The following is a 13,363-nucleotide window of genomic DNA, read 5'->3' as shown; positions in this document are numbered from 1 at the left end:
ATTTGTTTGAGGTTCAGTCAGGGAATTCATTAATAAATGTCGTCAGTGGTCAGCTTGGGCCAGGAATAGTACTAGGTGCTGAAATACAAGAACAAAATAGCCGCGGCCCCTCCCTTGGGCAGGCAGACTTTGCTGGGCGGGGTAAGCTTAACCAGGCAGGGAGCGGCTGGGGCTGAGGAGCAAGAGGACTCTGGGGGTGCAGCTGCACCTACACTGGGCAGGTTGGGGAGCCCTCCCAACAGGGAACAGCATATGTGAGGGCCTGAGGCAGGAGGGAGCAGACGGAATCCAAAGAATGTCAGAGGGGAGTGAGGGGTGGGAGAAGGGGCCAGCGAGAACCAGACTGGGCTGTAAAAGCAACAGGAAGCCGCCAAGAGGACTTTTGTAGAAGAGTGAAATGTTTAGATTGTCCCTTTAAAGGACATTGTGTCCTTCTTGCCTCCCTCCAACATTTACTGAGTGTTCAGACCCCCCCCCCCCCCGAGGCCCTGGGAATAGGTGCATGGTGAGTCAAGAGCCATAGACCAGGAGTCAGATGATCTCTTGGGTCAAAATGTCTGGTAATTTTCCTAGGATGATGGAGGCTCTTTCTACTCTGTTAGAATTCAGATCATTATTTAAGAATTGGGAAGAAAGTAGTTTTTGTTCACACATGCATGAGCCTGAGAACATATGTGTTTTTATAACTCATGCAGATATCTATAGTAATAGGGATGTCTTCTTTGGATTGCAACAAATAAAATACTCTAATTAGTTTGGGTAGGGATATCCTAGAACTGGAATTTACCCCCTGATCTGAATATTGGAGAAAAAATAATTTTAGAAACGGTTTTGTAATTAGCACTCAGATGCTTGGAATATTTGAGGGGTAAGTAAGAAAATGAAGGGATGAGGCTCTGTCCTTTCCCTCATATGTGCTCTTTTAAAAACACATGATTTGGTGCATTTGTCCCAACCAAACTAGATCTTTGTGTGACTGACCCATCGCACTGGGCCCGTCTCGGGTGTTCAGGAAACACAGTCTGATTTGTGGGCTATTCAGCTGCTGTGTTTTTGTAGTACCCAAGTGGATGTGGACATCCGTCCAACAGAAGATAACCTCAAACTTAGGGTTTTATACCCTAAGAGACATTAGCCAGTCTGTATTTAAATTTTTTTACTTGTATCCCAGCATTCTTTTTTCCCCACTGATTATGAATGCGTGTGCACATCAGTATCTGATGATTTGTTTGATAATATGTTAAATAAATGGTTGATGTATGCTCATTTTATATTTGTATAGCAAGTCTTCACTTAACGTTGTAGTTAATATGTGGAATGATGTGCGGCAGGTCCTCAGTGTGGTTCCATTCAATGTTGTGTTGTTATAACTTTGTTTTTGTTTTGATTTTTGAGACAGGGTCTTGCTCTGTCATCCCAGATAGAGTGCAGTGTCGTCATAATAGCTCACTGCAACCTCCATCTCCTGGGCTTGAGCGATCCTCCTGCTTTAGCCTCCCGAGTACTGGGACTACAGGCATGTGCCATTACGCCCCTTTGTAATGATGAGAAAAAAAATTGGTTTAGTTATTTGTTGTTTCATAGTTGTGGTTTCCAAGAACCTATGGACAACATTAAGTGAGGGCTCACGGTATAGGAATTCTGTGTTTAACATTTTGAAAGTGATAGACTTTAAAGCCTACCATATCATCCTGCTCTTGCCAAAGCCTCGGTTCTTCAAATAAAAATTACTAGACCCAGACAGACTAGAATCAACTTGCATACTATGGCAGCACTGAGATTTCTGACTTTGATTTTGTCTCCGGATGTGAGTCCCACAGTCTCTCATCTCTGTTCCTGTAAACAGAAAGGTGGCTTATGGTCATCGCCACCTTGGAGGAGCCAGGTGTGTTGAAGTTGTCCCACCACCACCTCCCTGCCATCAGCGGATGAGGGCTGGACTTGGAAGGACCCAGCACATCTGGCTGTTGGGGGGCAGCTGCCATGAACGACCAGGAGAGGAGGGGCAAAACAATGGGACTAGGCCCCCTTCCCTCTGCTCCTCTGTTCTGTTGCTGGACATGATTTCTGGAGAAAACCCCACCTCTATGTGCAACGAGCAGAGGGTCCTTGAATGGCCCTCTCTGGGGTCCATGGCTATTCCAACTGATGCCAGAATTTTACATGTGTGTAACTTTTTCTTTCATCATATAGGCAGAAGACCACAGGTGCTTCCCGGGAAGAAGTATACTAAAAACCATTTGCGTCTTTTTCATTGTAAATATGTAATGAATAGCTTGGGCCCTATTTTTATACATGTAATAGTGACACTTGTTAATTGCCATTCAGTTAGGCCAAGATGAATCTGTGTCACTGGATTGCTACAGCTTGCAGTCATTACTTTTTATCTAGGTCATTATTTTGTGTGAAATAATGGCTCCTGTTCCTATGACAAGTAGATTCGTCTTAGGACGAGATGGTAATTAACTCATTTTGTCATTGTACCATCACACAGGGTAAGCTCATATTCTTCTGTGCATATTAGAATTGAACTCAAACCGATTAGAATTTTTTTTCACAAGAACAATGCCCTAGTATTATTTTTCCACCAAATGTTTTAAATCAGCAGAACCTCTGGATAGAGGACATAGATAGGAGGAGAGAGAAGAGATTTTATTATTTCCCCCAATTAGGAAAAATAGAGTCATTTGTGGCTGTGTCATGTGAAATTACCTGAAAAGGCGTAATTTACGGCCCTTCCCCGTGGTGGTCGTGACTTTTCAGAGGCTGAAGGAGCAGTGTAAAGACAACTCCGTCATTCGTTCAGCATGGTCTTTAGATTTCTCTGAGTGCTTTGGCCGGTCCAGTGAAATCCGGGTTAATGCATTTTGTTTTTTCCTGCTGTGCCCCGTCCTACTGGCCCTTATGTTAATTACTAACCAAGGGCCACAGAGCATTTAAAATGCAGAGTTAGGGGCAGACTTGGAGAGACTTGTTTGCCAAATCCTAGGGCCCAGTGCTCAAGAGATGGAGAGTTTTGAGGCTGTGGGAGGGGCCAGGTGCTGCCAGAATTCCTTTGGGATGAGGGCTCAGTGCATCAGGTACATTGGGACCCTGCCCGTGTGGCTGGCAGGTCCGTGGGGCCCTCTGGGGTTTCCCATCATTCAGAGTTCCTGGAGGATTGTAGAAAAGGCAGAGTGGGACAAGGCAAAGAGTCTACGTGCTTATTTTCAAATTGCTGTACATTCTTTGGAGTTTTTTGGGAAAGCACTTACAGGTGTGGAAACCACTTTTAAGTTTTTTAGAGTGCTTGACAATCATTCCATTCAAGGGGCCAGACTGGCGGTGCTATCTCTGTTCTAGACACAAAGAAACTGAGCTTGGAGGTGGCTGAGGGCTTTGCCCGAGGGATGGGACTGCTAAATGAGGGAGCCTGGGTTGGACCCCCTGTAGGAGGGGCACACGAGTAAGGGACTTTGGAACAGCGAGAAGATTCTTGGGCCGGGTGGGCTGGGGAGGGCTGTGGGGAGGTGTGGTAGGAATGAGGGCTCTGCAAAGTGAGGGCCTGACCCCTGAGGAGGCTGAGGGTGACTCGGGCAGTGAGTGCCATTGCCGGTGTGGACAGGAGCATGGAATGAAGGCCAAGGCTGAGGAAGAGCCAAGTCCTTTTGGCTCAAGTGTGGGATGGACAAAGGCAGGAAGCCTGTTCACAGCAGGGTTCTTTCAATTACATGGAGCAGAGCCCTACTCAAGCCGAGCTCAAGTGTGTCAGACAGGCGTACTATAAGGGTGCAGAGAATAGCAGAGAATAGCATGGAGCCCCAGGGCAGAAATACAAAAAAAGCAAAAAAAAAAAAAAGATTGGTATCTTTCTCTGGCTGTCTCTGTGATATGCTGCTGGCCCATATTTATGTATCTATATGTTTATTTAAATTCAAAATGAGGTTTTCTACTGCACAGAGGGAATCTCCGTCACATGCCAGACAGTGGCTGTGCTGAAGCGCTTTATGTGCACTGTACCCTGAACCCTCCTCACGCCCCTGTGGAGCCTTCTCCCCATCTGACAGCTCAGCACAGAGAAACCGCGCACTTTTCCTGAAGTTAGCAGTGAGCGGCAGAACTGGAATCTGGACCCAGTGACTGCGTCCATGGTCATTCAGCCGTGCTGCCTCTTCTACATAGCCTGTCTCTGCGGGCACTGACGCCGAGGGTGGACACGGGAGGCAGTAGGCGAGACCTGTGTCTGGTAGGGAGCTGGGTTTTGCAGTGCCTTGAGGGCCTCCTCTCAGTGGAGGCTGAGGCTCCAGGCCTCCAGGCCCACCCAGGTTCTTTTGATGGAAGGTGCCTTATCCTGCTGGGGGTTGGGGCTGGACGGGGGAAAGCCACATTCCCTGGTCCAGGCAAGTCTTGGGGGCCTTTGCCCTGGGCCCTCAGCTCTGGGCTCTAGTCCTGAGATTCATGCCTTTTATGATGGAGCTATGAGCACTGGCATAATCCACGTTTGCCTTACGCTGGGCCACTGAGCCTTTAGAATGAAGGCAGTTGAGGGAGGCCAGGGCGGACCCCTGCCTGGCCCTGGGTGGCAGGACAGGAGACCTGGCCAGACACTCAGCGGCCTGGATTAAACTAGATGCACTGCCCTTCAGAAAACCAAATGGTGCTGCTTATGCTTTAACCTAAAGAAAGGAACCCGACAGATTATTAAAACCCCAATGGCTCCTTTTAATGAAACAAAATAGCCTAGATTTCCAGGATGATGAGAAACTTTGCCTGTGGTATATAAATGACTCATCGTTCACTTTCTGGCTGATTGTTGAGTATTCAGAGCCTCATTTCTACAAGTGCAGTGCAGAGAGTCTAATTTTAATTAGCGCAAGATGCCGATGCAGAATGAAACGGAAATTATGTTAAGAAGGCTTCCCTGTCCTCACTGCACCCTCACCCACTCCCAAACTAAGAGATGGTGACATTTAAAAGAGGCAAATCTGGTGAGGGTTTGGGGCATGGGGGAGCAGTGTAGCAAAATGTGGGGTGTCATCCAGCAGAGTGTGTGGAAGACCAGGAGCTGGGGGCCGGGGTGTCCTGCTGACTGCTGTGTCTTTAGGACTTAATAAATACTTCTTGAGTTAGTGAATGAATTAAAAGAGAAATTCAGAGGAAGGATCATTAAGACTTTGTGTCATTGAGGGGGAGAGGGGAGCCCAAGATGACATTTGGGTACCTCTGGTGTGAGGTGGGGTCATTTGTGAGGACAGGGGACACACAGCATGGGGAACCATGGGGGGGGGCAGAAGTAATGAGAGTAGATCGTGATGGTCCTGTAGAGATGGAGGGGTTGGGGACACTCAGGGAACATTCTAGAAGGCAGCTGTGGTTGCTGGACTGGAACTCATGAGGAGGCTGGTGTGGAGATGCGTTGTCTGAGGGGGACACTCAGAGGCCCTCAGGGGCCAGGCAGGTAAGGGCAGTGTCACGTGAATGGGCAGTGCCACTTGGCATCAGCTCCTTGCAGCCTGGTGGAAAATATAGTGCCAGTATCACACGATCTTCTGTTTGGTTGAACAGTTGATTCGCTTTGTTTTAGAGAAGTTAAAATGTTTCTGTTTTCTTGTGAAGTTTCTTGGTTTTTTAGTGTGAGCAGATATATCAGTTTGGAAGACTGCAGGATCTAGACCAATGTGTCTCAAACTCTCTGTGGTGAAGGGCCGGTTTTCTCCCAATTCATTGTGGAGGGATACTTCTGTAAAATCCAGAGAAGAGGAGAAAGGAAGAACTTTCACAAAGTAGGGGGAGAAATGGAAAAGTGTGACATTACACATGCTTCAAGAAGAGATTGGAGAATAGTATCAAAAGCAGGGAGGAGGTCAGGTCCGAAGGGCACACTGGGTTTGGCCACCAGAGTCCCCTAAAAAATCTTCAGGAGCCATTGTTGTGGTGCGGACAGGCAGCAGCCTTCCTGCTGTGGGTTTAAGAGTCAATGTGTTTAGAAAGAGAGAGAGGGAGTGGTTTGTTTTATTAATAAACAGGAGATTTGAGCACGTGTGAGAGCTGCAAGTGGCCAGTGCAGTGGGGAAAGTCAATGGACCTGAGAGAGATAAAAGATGGAGGCAGGTCCGGTGGGGCAGGCCTCAGAGGGCCATCAGCCTTCCTCTGGGGCTGGGGGAGGAGGGAGAGGACGGTTACAGGCTTAGATGTTCCCAGTGGAGGAAAAATGCAGAGCTGCTGCCTGGAGGCCACTGTTTTCTTAAGAAGTTCCTCTCCCACCCAGGCCTCCCTTGATTCTGTGTCCTCCTGCTATTTTTATTGGCCTGTGATCTTCCTGATCTGTCCAGTGAGGTTAGCTGAAGTTCATTTAAGCCTGAGGGAAGGGAGGGGGTCATCTGCTTGTCTTGATTGCTCCCCAAAAAAGGAGATACATTCCTGTGCTTCATTTTTTCCCTCTGCAGGAATCCACAGCCCGGTACTGGTGGGTTAGGCTTCGTTCATGTCTCTTCAAACAGGTCTTTGAGGGCCTGCCACGTGGTGGTGTCTGGGAATACCGTATGAGCAGGTCCAGGCAATGCCCCCGGTCCCATGGAACCTAGAGTCCAGCTGAGGACACAGACACGGGGCAGATAGGCACACGATGGATGGGTGACCACAAACAGGTGTGCGCTCTCAGGTGGAACGCAGCAAGAATCCTGCCCCAGGCTGGCAGTGGCCGGGGAATGCTCCAGGAAGAAGTGTTTGCCGTGAGATCTGGGGCCAGCCAGGGAGGGACATGGAGATAGTGGGCACTGAAGCGGCTTGGACAAGGGCTGTGGGGTGGGAGGGAGCCTGTTTGAGGGACAGAAAGAGGACACTGTGTAGCTTCCCCGCAGAGGACAGAAGGGTGAGTGAAAGGGGATGGCCTCTGGGGTGAGCCAGGGTCACAGAGCAGAGCCTACAGGCCTTTATCCTAAGTGCAGTGGAAAGCCAATGGCGGGTTTTAGGGAGCAGCTGGAGAATGATTCCAAATTTACATTTTGGAAAAATCCCAAGTGGCTGCAGGGGAGTGTCTGGATTGGGGGCAGGAGTGGATGTACGTAGGACCCTGTTGGATAGCTGTTTGTGGATGCCTAGAGATTGTAGCTCAGCTTAGGAGGAGAGATGGTGGGTTTAAGGAATATGGAGCCAGGCAGACCACCAGAGTTGTGTCTGGATGGGGTGACGAGGCGTGGTGGAGAAGGAGGAGACCGGGCTGGTTTGGATTGTGCAGCTGGATGGATGGGGTTCTCTGCTCGGATAAGGACGACTGCGGGACAGGTGTGGTTTCTGCGGTTCGGGAGCTCAGGCAGAGGTCTGGGCTGGAGATGCTGGCTGGCGGATGGTAGCTGAACCCGGCGTCATGGAAGAAATCACCCAGAAAGAAACGGATGGTGTGAAGGAAGAAGGCCTAGGGCTGAGCCCTGGGGAATTCCAGAGTTTACTGCTGAGCAGAGAAAAGAGACAGAAAGTCAGTGGTGAGAGAGGTTGGAGGGAAACTAGGAAAGTGTAGGTGACGGAGGCCATGGGTAGAGGGTTTTCAGCAGGGAGGAGTTGTCTCGCCTGTCGGTGCCCCTAAGTCACTGGCAACCTTTGTGGAAACTGTTCTGGTGGCCCCTCCCCTCCCAGCAGATATTTTTGCAAGGCCCCATCCAACGTGTCTTTGGGTTACAATGAAAAACTACTGCCCTTCACCCTGTAGAACTCGAGTGTGTTCCTATGGATGGTTCTGGGGTTGGTTTTATTAATTTATTTTTTTCATTTTAAAATTTAAGATGCTCTTTTGTCCATAGGTTTGCTAAATTATCTTCTTTGTTCTTAATGTCACTTTTTATTAGACAACTGAATTTTAATATCTGACCAGGAGATTAGAACTTGCACATGTAAAACATAGCAATGTTATGTAATTTTTAGCATTTGGAGCACACATCATGTGAAATAATAATAAAAGAACTTGTAGTTGAATTAAAAAAGTAACTCAGTATCCCTAAATATGTCATTGAGATGTGCACAGACCAGAGGAGTGGCCTGTTATTGGCCCTGTGGACAGCCCGCAGCGGGAGGCTGCGCTGCTTTGTGGTCTCTGCAGAGAAATTGCCCCAAAATCGAGGAAACAGAAACTATTTTAGAGGCCGGTGGAGCAGGCAGGTGACTAGAGGAGAAACAGAAGGTAAACCGAGGGAGATGGCAGCTCTATGCCCAGGAATGCTTTGTTCCAGGGAGACATTAGGCCTGGGTAGAGCACGGTCAGCTCAGGGTTGACTTCCCAGCCTCCCGGGATATCCCCTCTGATCCACTTATTGGTAGGTAGTTGATGGTGCAAAGTTCATGTAACTTTGCCTGAGGCCTGGTGCTCGGCTTGTGGCCAACCTGGGAGCTCCTGAAGGTGAGGGGCGAGTGGCTGCTTCTCCAGGACACAGCTGTGGCCATGGGGCACCTTGGATGCTACCTTGTTCGTACGCCATTGAGATGGGTCCCAGAGGAGTCTGGCAGTGGATAGGCTGGGGTCACCGCCAGGCTCTGGCTCCCGTTGTCTCTGAACCGAGCTCACTTACAGCAGACAGCAATGTTCCTCTGTGGCAGAGGGTGAAGCCAGAGGGCTGAAGGTTTGCAGTTTCTTCCTTCTAAGCCGATGGATTTTGGTATGTGCCCTCCCTGGGATGTTCCTGGGTAAAAGAGCTTCTGTAGTCCAGTAGGTTTGGAAAACAGCACCTCGCAAGCCCTCTTGGAGAGTCACGGTGTTCCGTAGAAGAAAGAGTCAAGGCTCTAGAAAGGTCCACAACAAGAAACCTGCTTACTTAGTTTACCTTGGCATTTCTGAAATACAGTTTGAGAACTTTCCTCTTGCTTCTCTGCCTCCCCGCCAAAACCTACCTATGCTATGGACCATACTTTGGAAAATGTACTAAACGAATGAGGAATCCATTGACCACTTGCCAACCATGGAAAATCACAGGTAGTCAATGGAGGGTGGGGGGTCAGTTTCTTCTCTTTTTATTTTTCATTTATTTTTAAAATTTTACTTATTTACTTTTGGTTGTACAGTATGTTTTTAAAGTGTGCAACATGATGTTTTGGTATACATAGTGAAATGGTTACTATAGGTGGGCAAATTAATATGTCCATCATCTCACATAGTTACCTTTTTTTTGTAGTAAGACCACCTGAAATCTACTCTGTTAGCAAATTTCCAGTACACAGTATACTATTATTTTTTTTTTATTTTGGCATATTATGGGGGTATAAATTTTAAGGTTTCAATAAATGCCCTTTCCCCCTCCCTCCCCACAAGTCTGAGTTTCCAACATGACCATCCCCGAGATGGTGCACATCTCACTCATTATGTATGTACAGTATACTATTATTAACTATAGTCCTCATGCTGTACGTTAGATCTCTAGCCTTACTCATCCTATGTATCTACAGCTTTGTGCACTTTGACCTACATCTCTCCATTTCCCCTCCTGCCCCTGGTAACTGCTGTTTTATGCTGTTTCTTAATCTTTGACTTTTTTTTTTAATTCCGCATATAAGTGACATCATGCAGCATTTTTCTTTCTGTGTCCGGCTTATTTCACTTAGCACAATGGCTTATTTCACCAGGTTCATGCATGTTGTAATTGGCAGGATCTCCTTTTTTAAGGCTGAATGATATTCCTATGTGTGTATGTGTGTGTGTGTGTGTGTGTGTGTGTGTGTATACCACAATTTTTTTATCATGCATCTGTTGGCAGGTTTTCTTCTCTTTTTAAAATGGGTTACTAGTACTGACTGTCTCCAGCTATACAGATTTGCCACAGGCTGAAGTGTCTAGTACTTTATTGCGTTTTCTTGGTTCCTCTAACAAGTCTCTCTGGCCCAGATGCTTGGTGTAACTGTGTTTTCTAATCCTCACCCACACCTCTAACAGAAGGAAGATTTGGAGCAGAGCAATTAAAAACTCCCTCCTCTCTTTTGTCCCTTTAGAAAGACATGTGCTCGGCACCTCTGCCATTCTTCCTGCTGCTTTAATAACAGACATAGCAACTCATAGTCAGCAAAAACTAGGTCAATTGCATTTGTTGACAGCTGTGGAATCGCAGATAGCGTTTGCTCTGCTGTCTGGGTCAGTCTCAGCTAATCTGACCACGGTCTCTTAAAAGATGCACTGGCTTCTCCCCACCCCCACCCCCTGCCCTCTCTGCTTTCTCATCTTTGTCCCCATTCCTGGACTTTTCCACCATAGCTGTTAATCACATTTTCAAATATATCGATTTTTCCAGCTTTGATTTCACTTTCATCTCCTCCCTAAGGTCTCTGATCAAAAGTGACATTTTATTCCTTAGCAGGTCTGTCCAATAGAAATATAATATGGGTCACCTATGTATAGTTTAAATTTTTGAATAGCCACATTCAAAAAGTGAAGAATGAAATTAATTTTAGTAGTATATTTTATTTAACCCAATGTATCAAAAATATTATATTTTCAATATGTGGTGAGATATTTTACATTCTTTTAGCCAACTAAATCTTCAAAATCTGGTGTGTCTTGAATCACATCTCAGTTCAGATGCTAAATTTTTAATAGTTAACGTGAAATATCCTACAAAATGAAGTTATGCTTAGCAGAAAAATATCTCATGCCGCTTTGGTTTTTAAACTTAAATTAAAATTAAATAGTATTAAAACTTCAACTTCTTGGCCTCACAAGCCACATTTTAAGTGCTTGATAGCCACATGTGGCTTATAGCTACTGTCTTGGACAGGATAGTTCTGTAGAATTTGTTTATTTAGACAATTTTTAGTTTTCCACATTTCCTAAGTTGACATAAAACATTTGTGATTATGAGTCTTGTCAGCCACAAGGGAAAGTGGAACACAGAGTCATGTATAGCATATACACCCAAATATTAATATAAAATAAACGAAGAAAATCTCCTATTTTCCCCATGAAAAACATTTTAAAAACTGTTTGGTGCCAACTTTAGCATACAACTTTTTAGGAATATATTTGAAATAATTAAATTTCCTCTTCTAATATTATTAGTATTAATTTAGTCTTATGTGTATATTTTAAATAATATAAAATGTATGAATTTGGAAATAGTGCTTTCCCTCGTGTTTACATCTCATGAAACAATGTTATTTCTATGCTGCTTTTGTTCATGCATCATTGCATTCAGTGTCTTTATCGCCAGCATGATTTTTTTGGCCATCTCGCACAGGTTTCTAGCTCATCCTATTTGCTTTCATCCAAATTGTTTGGGATTCAGCACTTTTAAAATTCATGAATGATGCTATCTCTGGAAACTATCCTAAGTCATAAGTGCTCATTCATTTAACATTAGAATAGTTGTTTTTTTCTCCGCCAGCTCATACGTGAATAAGAAATCTCCATAATGGAACCACTTACTCTGCATTGCTCTTAAAAAAAAAGAAGAAGAAAGAAAGAAAGAAATCTTTTTTTATTGAAGATAACATAAATTCGGGAGCATGCATAAATCACAAGTGCACAGCTGAATGAGTTAGCACAAAATGAACACACCTGGGTAACCAACACCTGACTCAAGAAATAGAACAAGAGCAACAGCCCAAACCCTTCATGTGGCTACTGGCACCATCCCCGTCCCCCTCCCGAAAGGAAACCTCTCATTTCTAACACCAAAGGGTGGCTTTGCCTGTTGGTATAAATGGCATCTTGTGCTCACCACTATCTCTGTGAGATTCATTCATGTGGTCACCATGGTTTGTTAGTGTTCCTCTGTGTATAGAATTCCCGAATTGCTTCTTACAAGCCATCTTTAAAGAGATTGCCTATTACAGCACTTCCAAGTTCTTTTTCATGCTGTAGGAATGATTTTACATTTTTGTTAAATGTATTTCCTTCCTTTAAAAAAAAAAATCAAGTCCCTCAGATTACTTAGGGAAATGTCCCAAACTAGCTTTGATTAATGTGTTTTCCCCAATAAGCATTTTTCTGTTTTCAAAATAAAGTGACTGAGGCCGGGCGCGGTGGCTCACGCCTGTAATCCTAGCTCTCTGGGAGGCCGAGGTGGGCGGATTGCTCAAGGTCAGGAGTTCAAAACCAGCCTGAGCAAGAGCGAGACCCCGTCTCTACTATAAATAGAAAGAAATTAATTGGCCAACTGATATGTATATAAAAAATTAGCCGGGCATGGTGGCGCATGCCTGTAGTCCCAGCTACTCGGGAGGCTGAGGCAGAAGGATCGCTGGAGCCCAGGAGTGTGAGGTTGCTGTGAGCCAGGCTGACGCCACGGCACTCACTCTAGCCTGGGCAACAAAGCGAGACTCTGTCTCAAAATAAATAAATAAATAAAAATAAAGTGACTGAGAGAGTCCTTGTATTGTGAGAGATTTTGTAGAAGTATATCAATGTAAAAAGCAATTCCCTCTTTTCTGAGAAATAACACTTTGGGGAGTAAAATCCAGGAGATACGTAGGTTAGATCCAGGCTGTCTAGCGTACGAGCATCTATGGACTATGGATTGTGCGTTGGATCATCACGTCGTGGTTACTGAATAAGGGTCTAACTCTGGACAGTGGACATAATTTCTACGGCGCTTCTTTCCCCAGATGTCTACTCTGCTAACTCCTTCACTTCTTCAAATGTCCGCTCAAGTTCACCTTCTCAGTGCATCTGCCTTGCTCACCCACTTTTGACAGAGCAGCTTACGCCCTGCCAACCTCGTATTTCTGATTCCTTTTAATCTGCTCTACTTGTCTTTTAACTGTAGTTCTTTTCACCTCTTAAGATACTTTACTATTTGTACTTATTGTGTTTATTGTTTCTTATCTCTTTTTTATCATGCTGATAACAGCGTAGGTCATACAGTAGGTGCTCAGTGAATGTCTGGAACGTAAGAGCAAGAGCCTGTGTGTTTCCAACATTTGCGGGTCGGGCATCAGAACCGTGTAGGAACAGATGCTTCGAAAGGGGTTGCAGGGCAGATAAAGTGGACAGAGGGTTAAGACTGTTATGCATTTTCTTTTTTTCTGTAACTCACAGAAGCTTTTTTTAGTGTTTGGGGTGGTTGAAACTTGTTGAGCAAACCCTCCCTGGAAGTGACTTGTGAGGATTCGATGTCACCTGTTTCTACTTCATACTTCCCAGCAGACACGTTTACAAATATGGAATTTGCTGTTATCTCCAGGAAAGTTTCCAAAGTGAGTATATATATATATATATATACTTTTTATGAGCTGGAACATGTTTTGAGTGCTAATTATGCACTGTCAGCGAACACATGTGGCAGCTGACAGGTTTACAGCGCAGGTCGAACTTTCCCGTCTGCGCGTTCAGAGGTGCTGAACATCCCCCTCCGCGCAGCCTCCTGTCTGCCGGATTTGTCTGGGATCCAGCACAGATAATGAGCGTGGGAAT

At 45.5% G+C, this 13,363-nt stretch overlaps 1 protein-coding gene across 2 annotated transcripts in view; it reads left to right on the top strand.

Annotated features, from left to right (window-relative positions):
• RFTN1 (raftlin, lipid raft linker 1) overlaps window positions 1-13,363 on the top strand; it is a 199,097-nt gene that overhangs the window by 104,609 nt on the left and 81,125 nt on the right. The gene's annotated exons all lie outside the window — the stretch shown is intronic.

Source organism: Microcebus murinus, chromosome 1, assembly GCF_040939455.1.
Source record: "Microcebus murinus isolate Inina chromosome 1, M.murinus_Inina_mat1.0, whole genome shotgun sequence".
Taxonomy (NCBI): Eukaryota; Metazoa; Chordata; class Mammalia; order Primates; family Cheirogaleidae; genus Microcebus; species Microcebus murinus.
The sequence above is the reverse complement of the archived record's forward strand: the minus strand, read 5'-3'. Positions and strand labels throughout refer to the sequence as shown.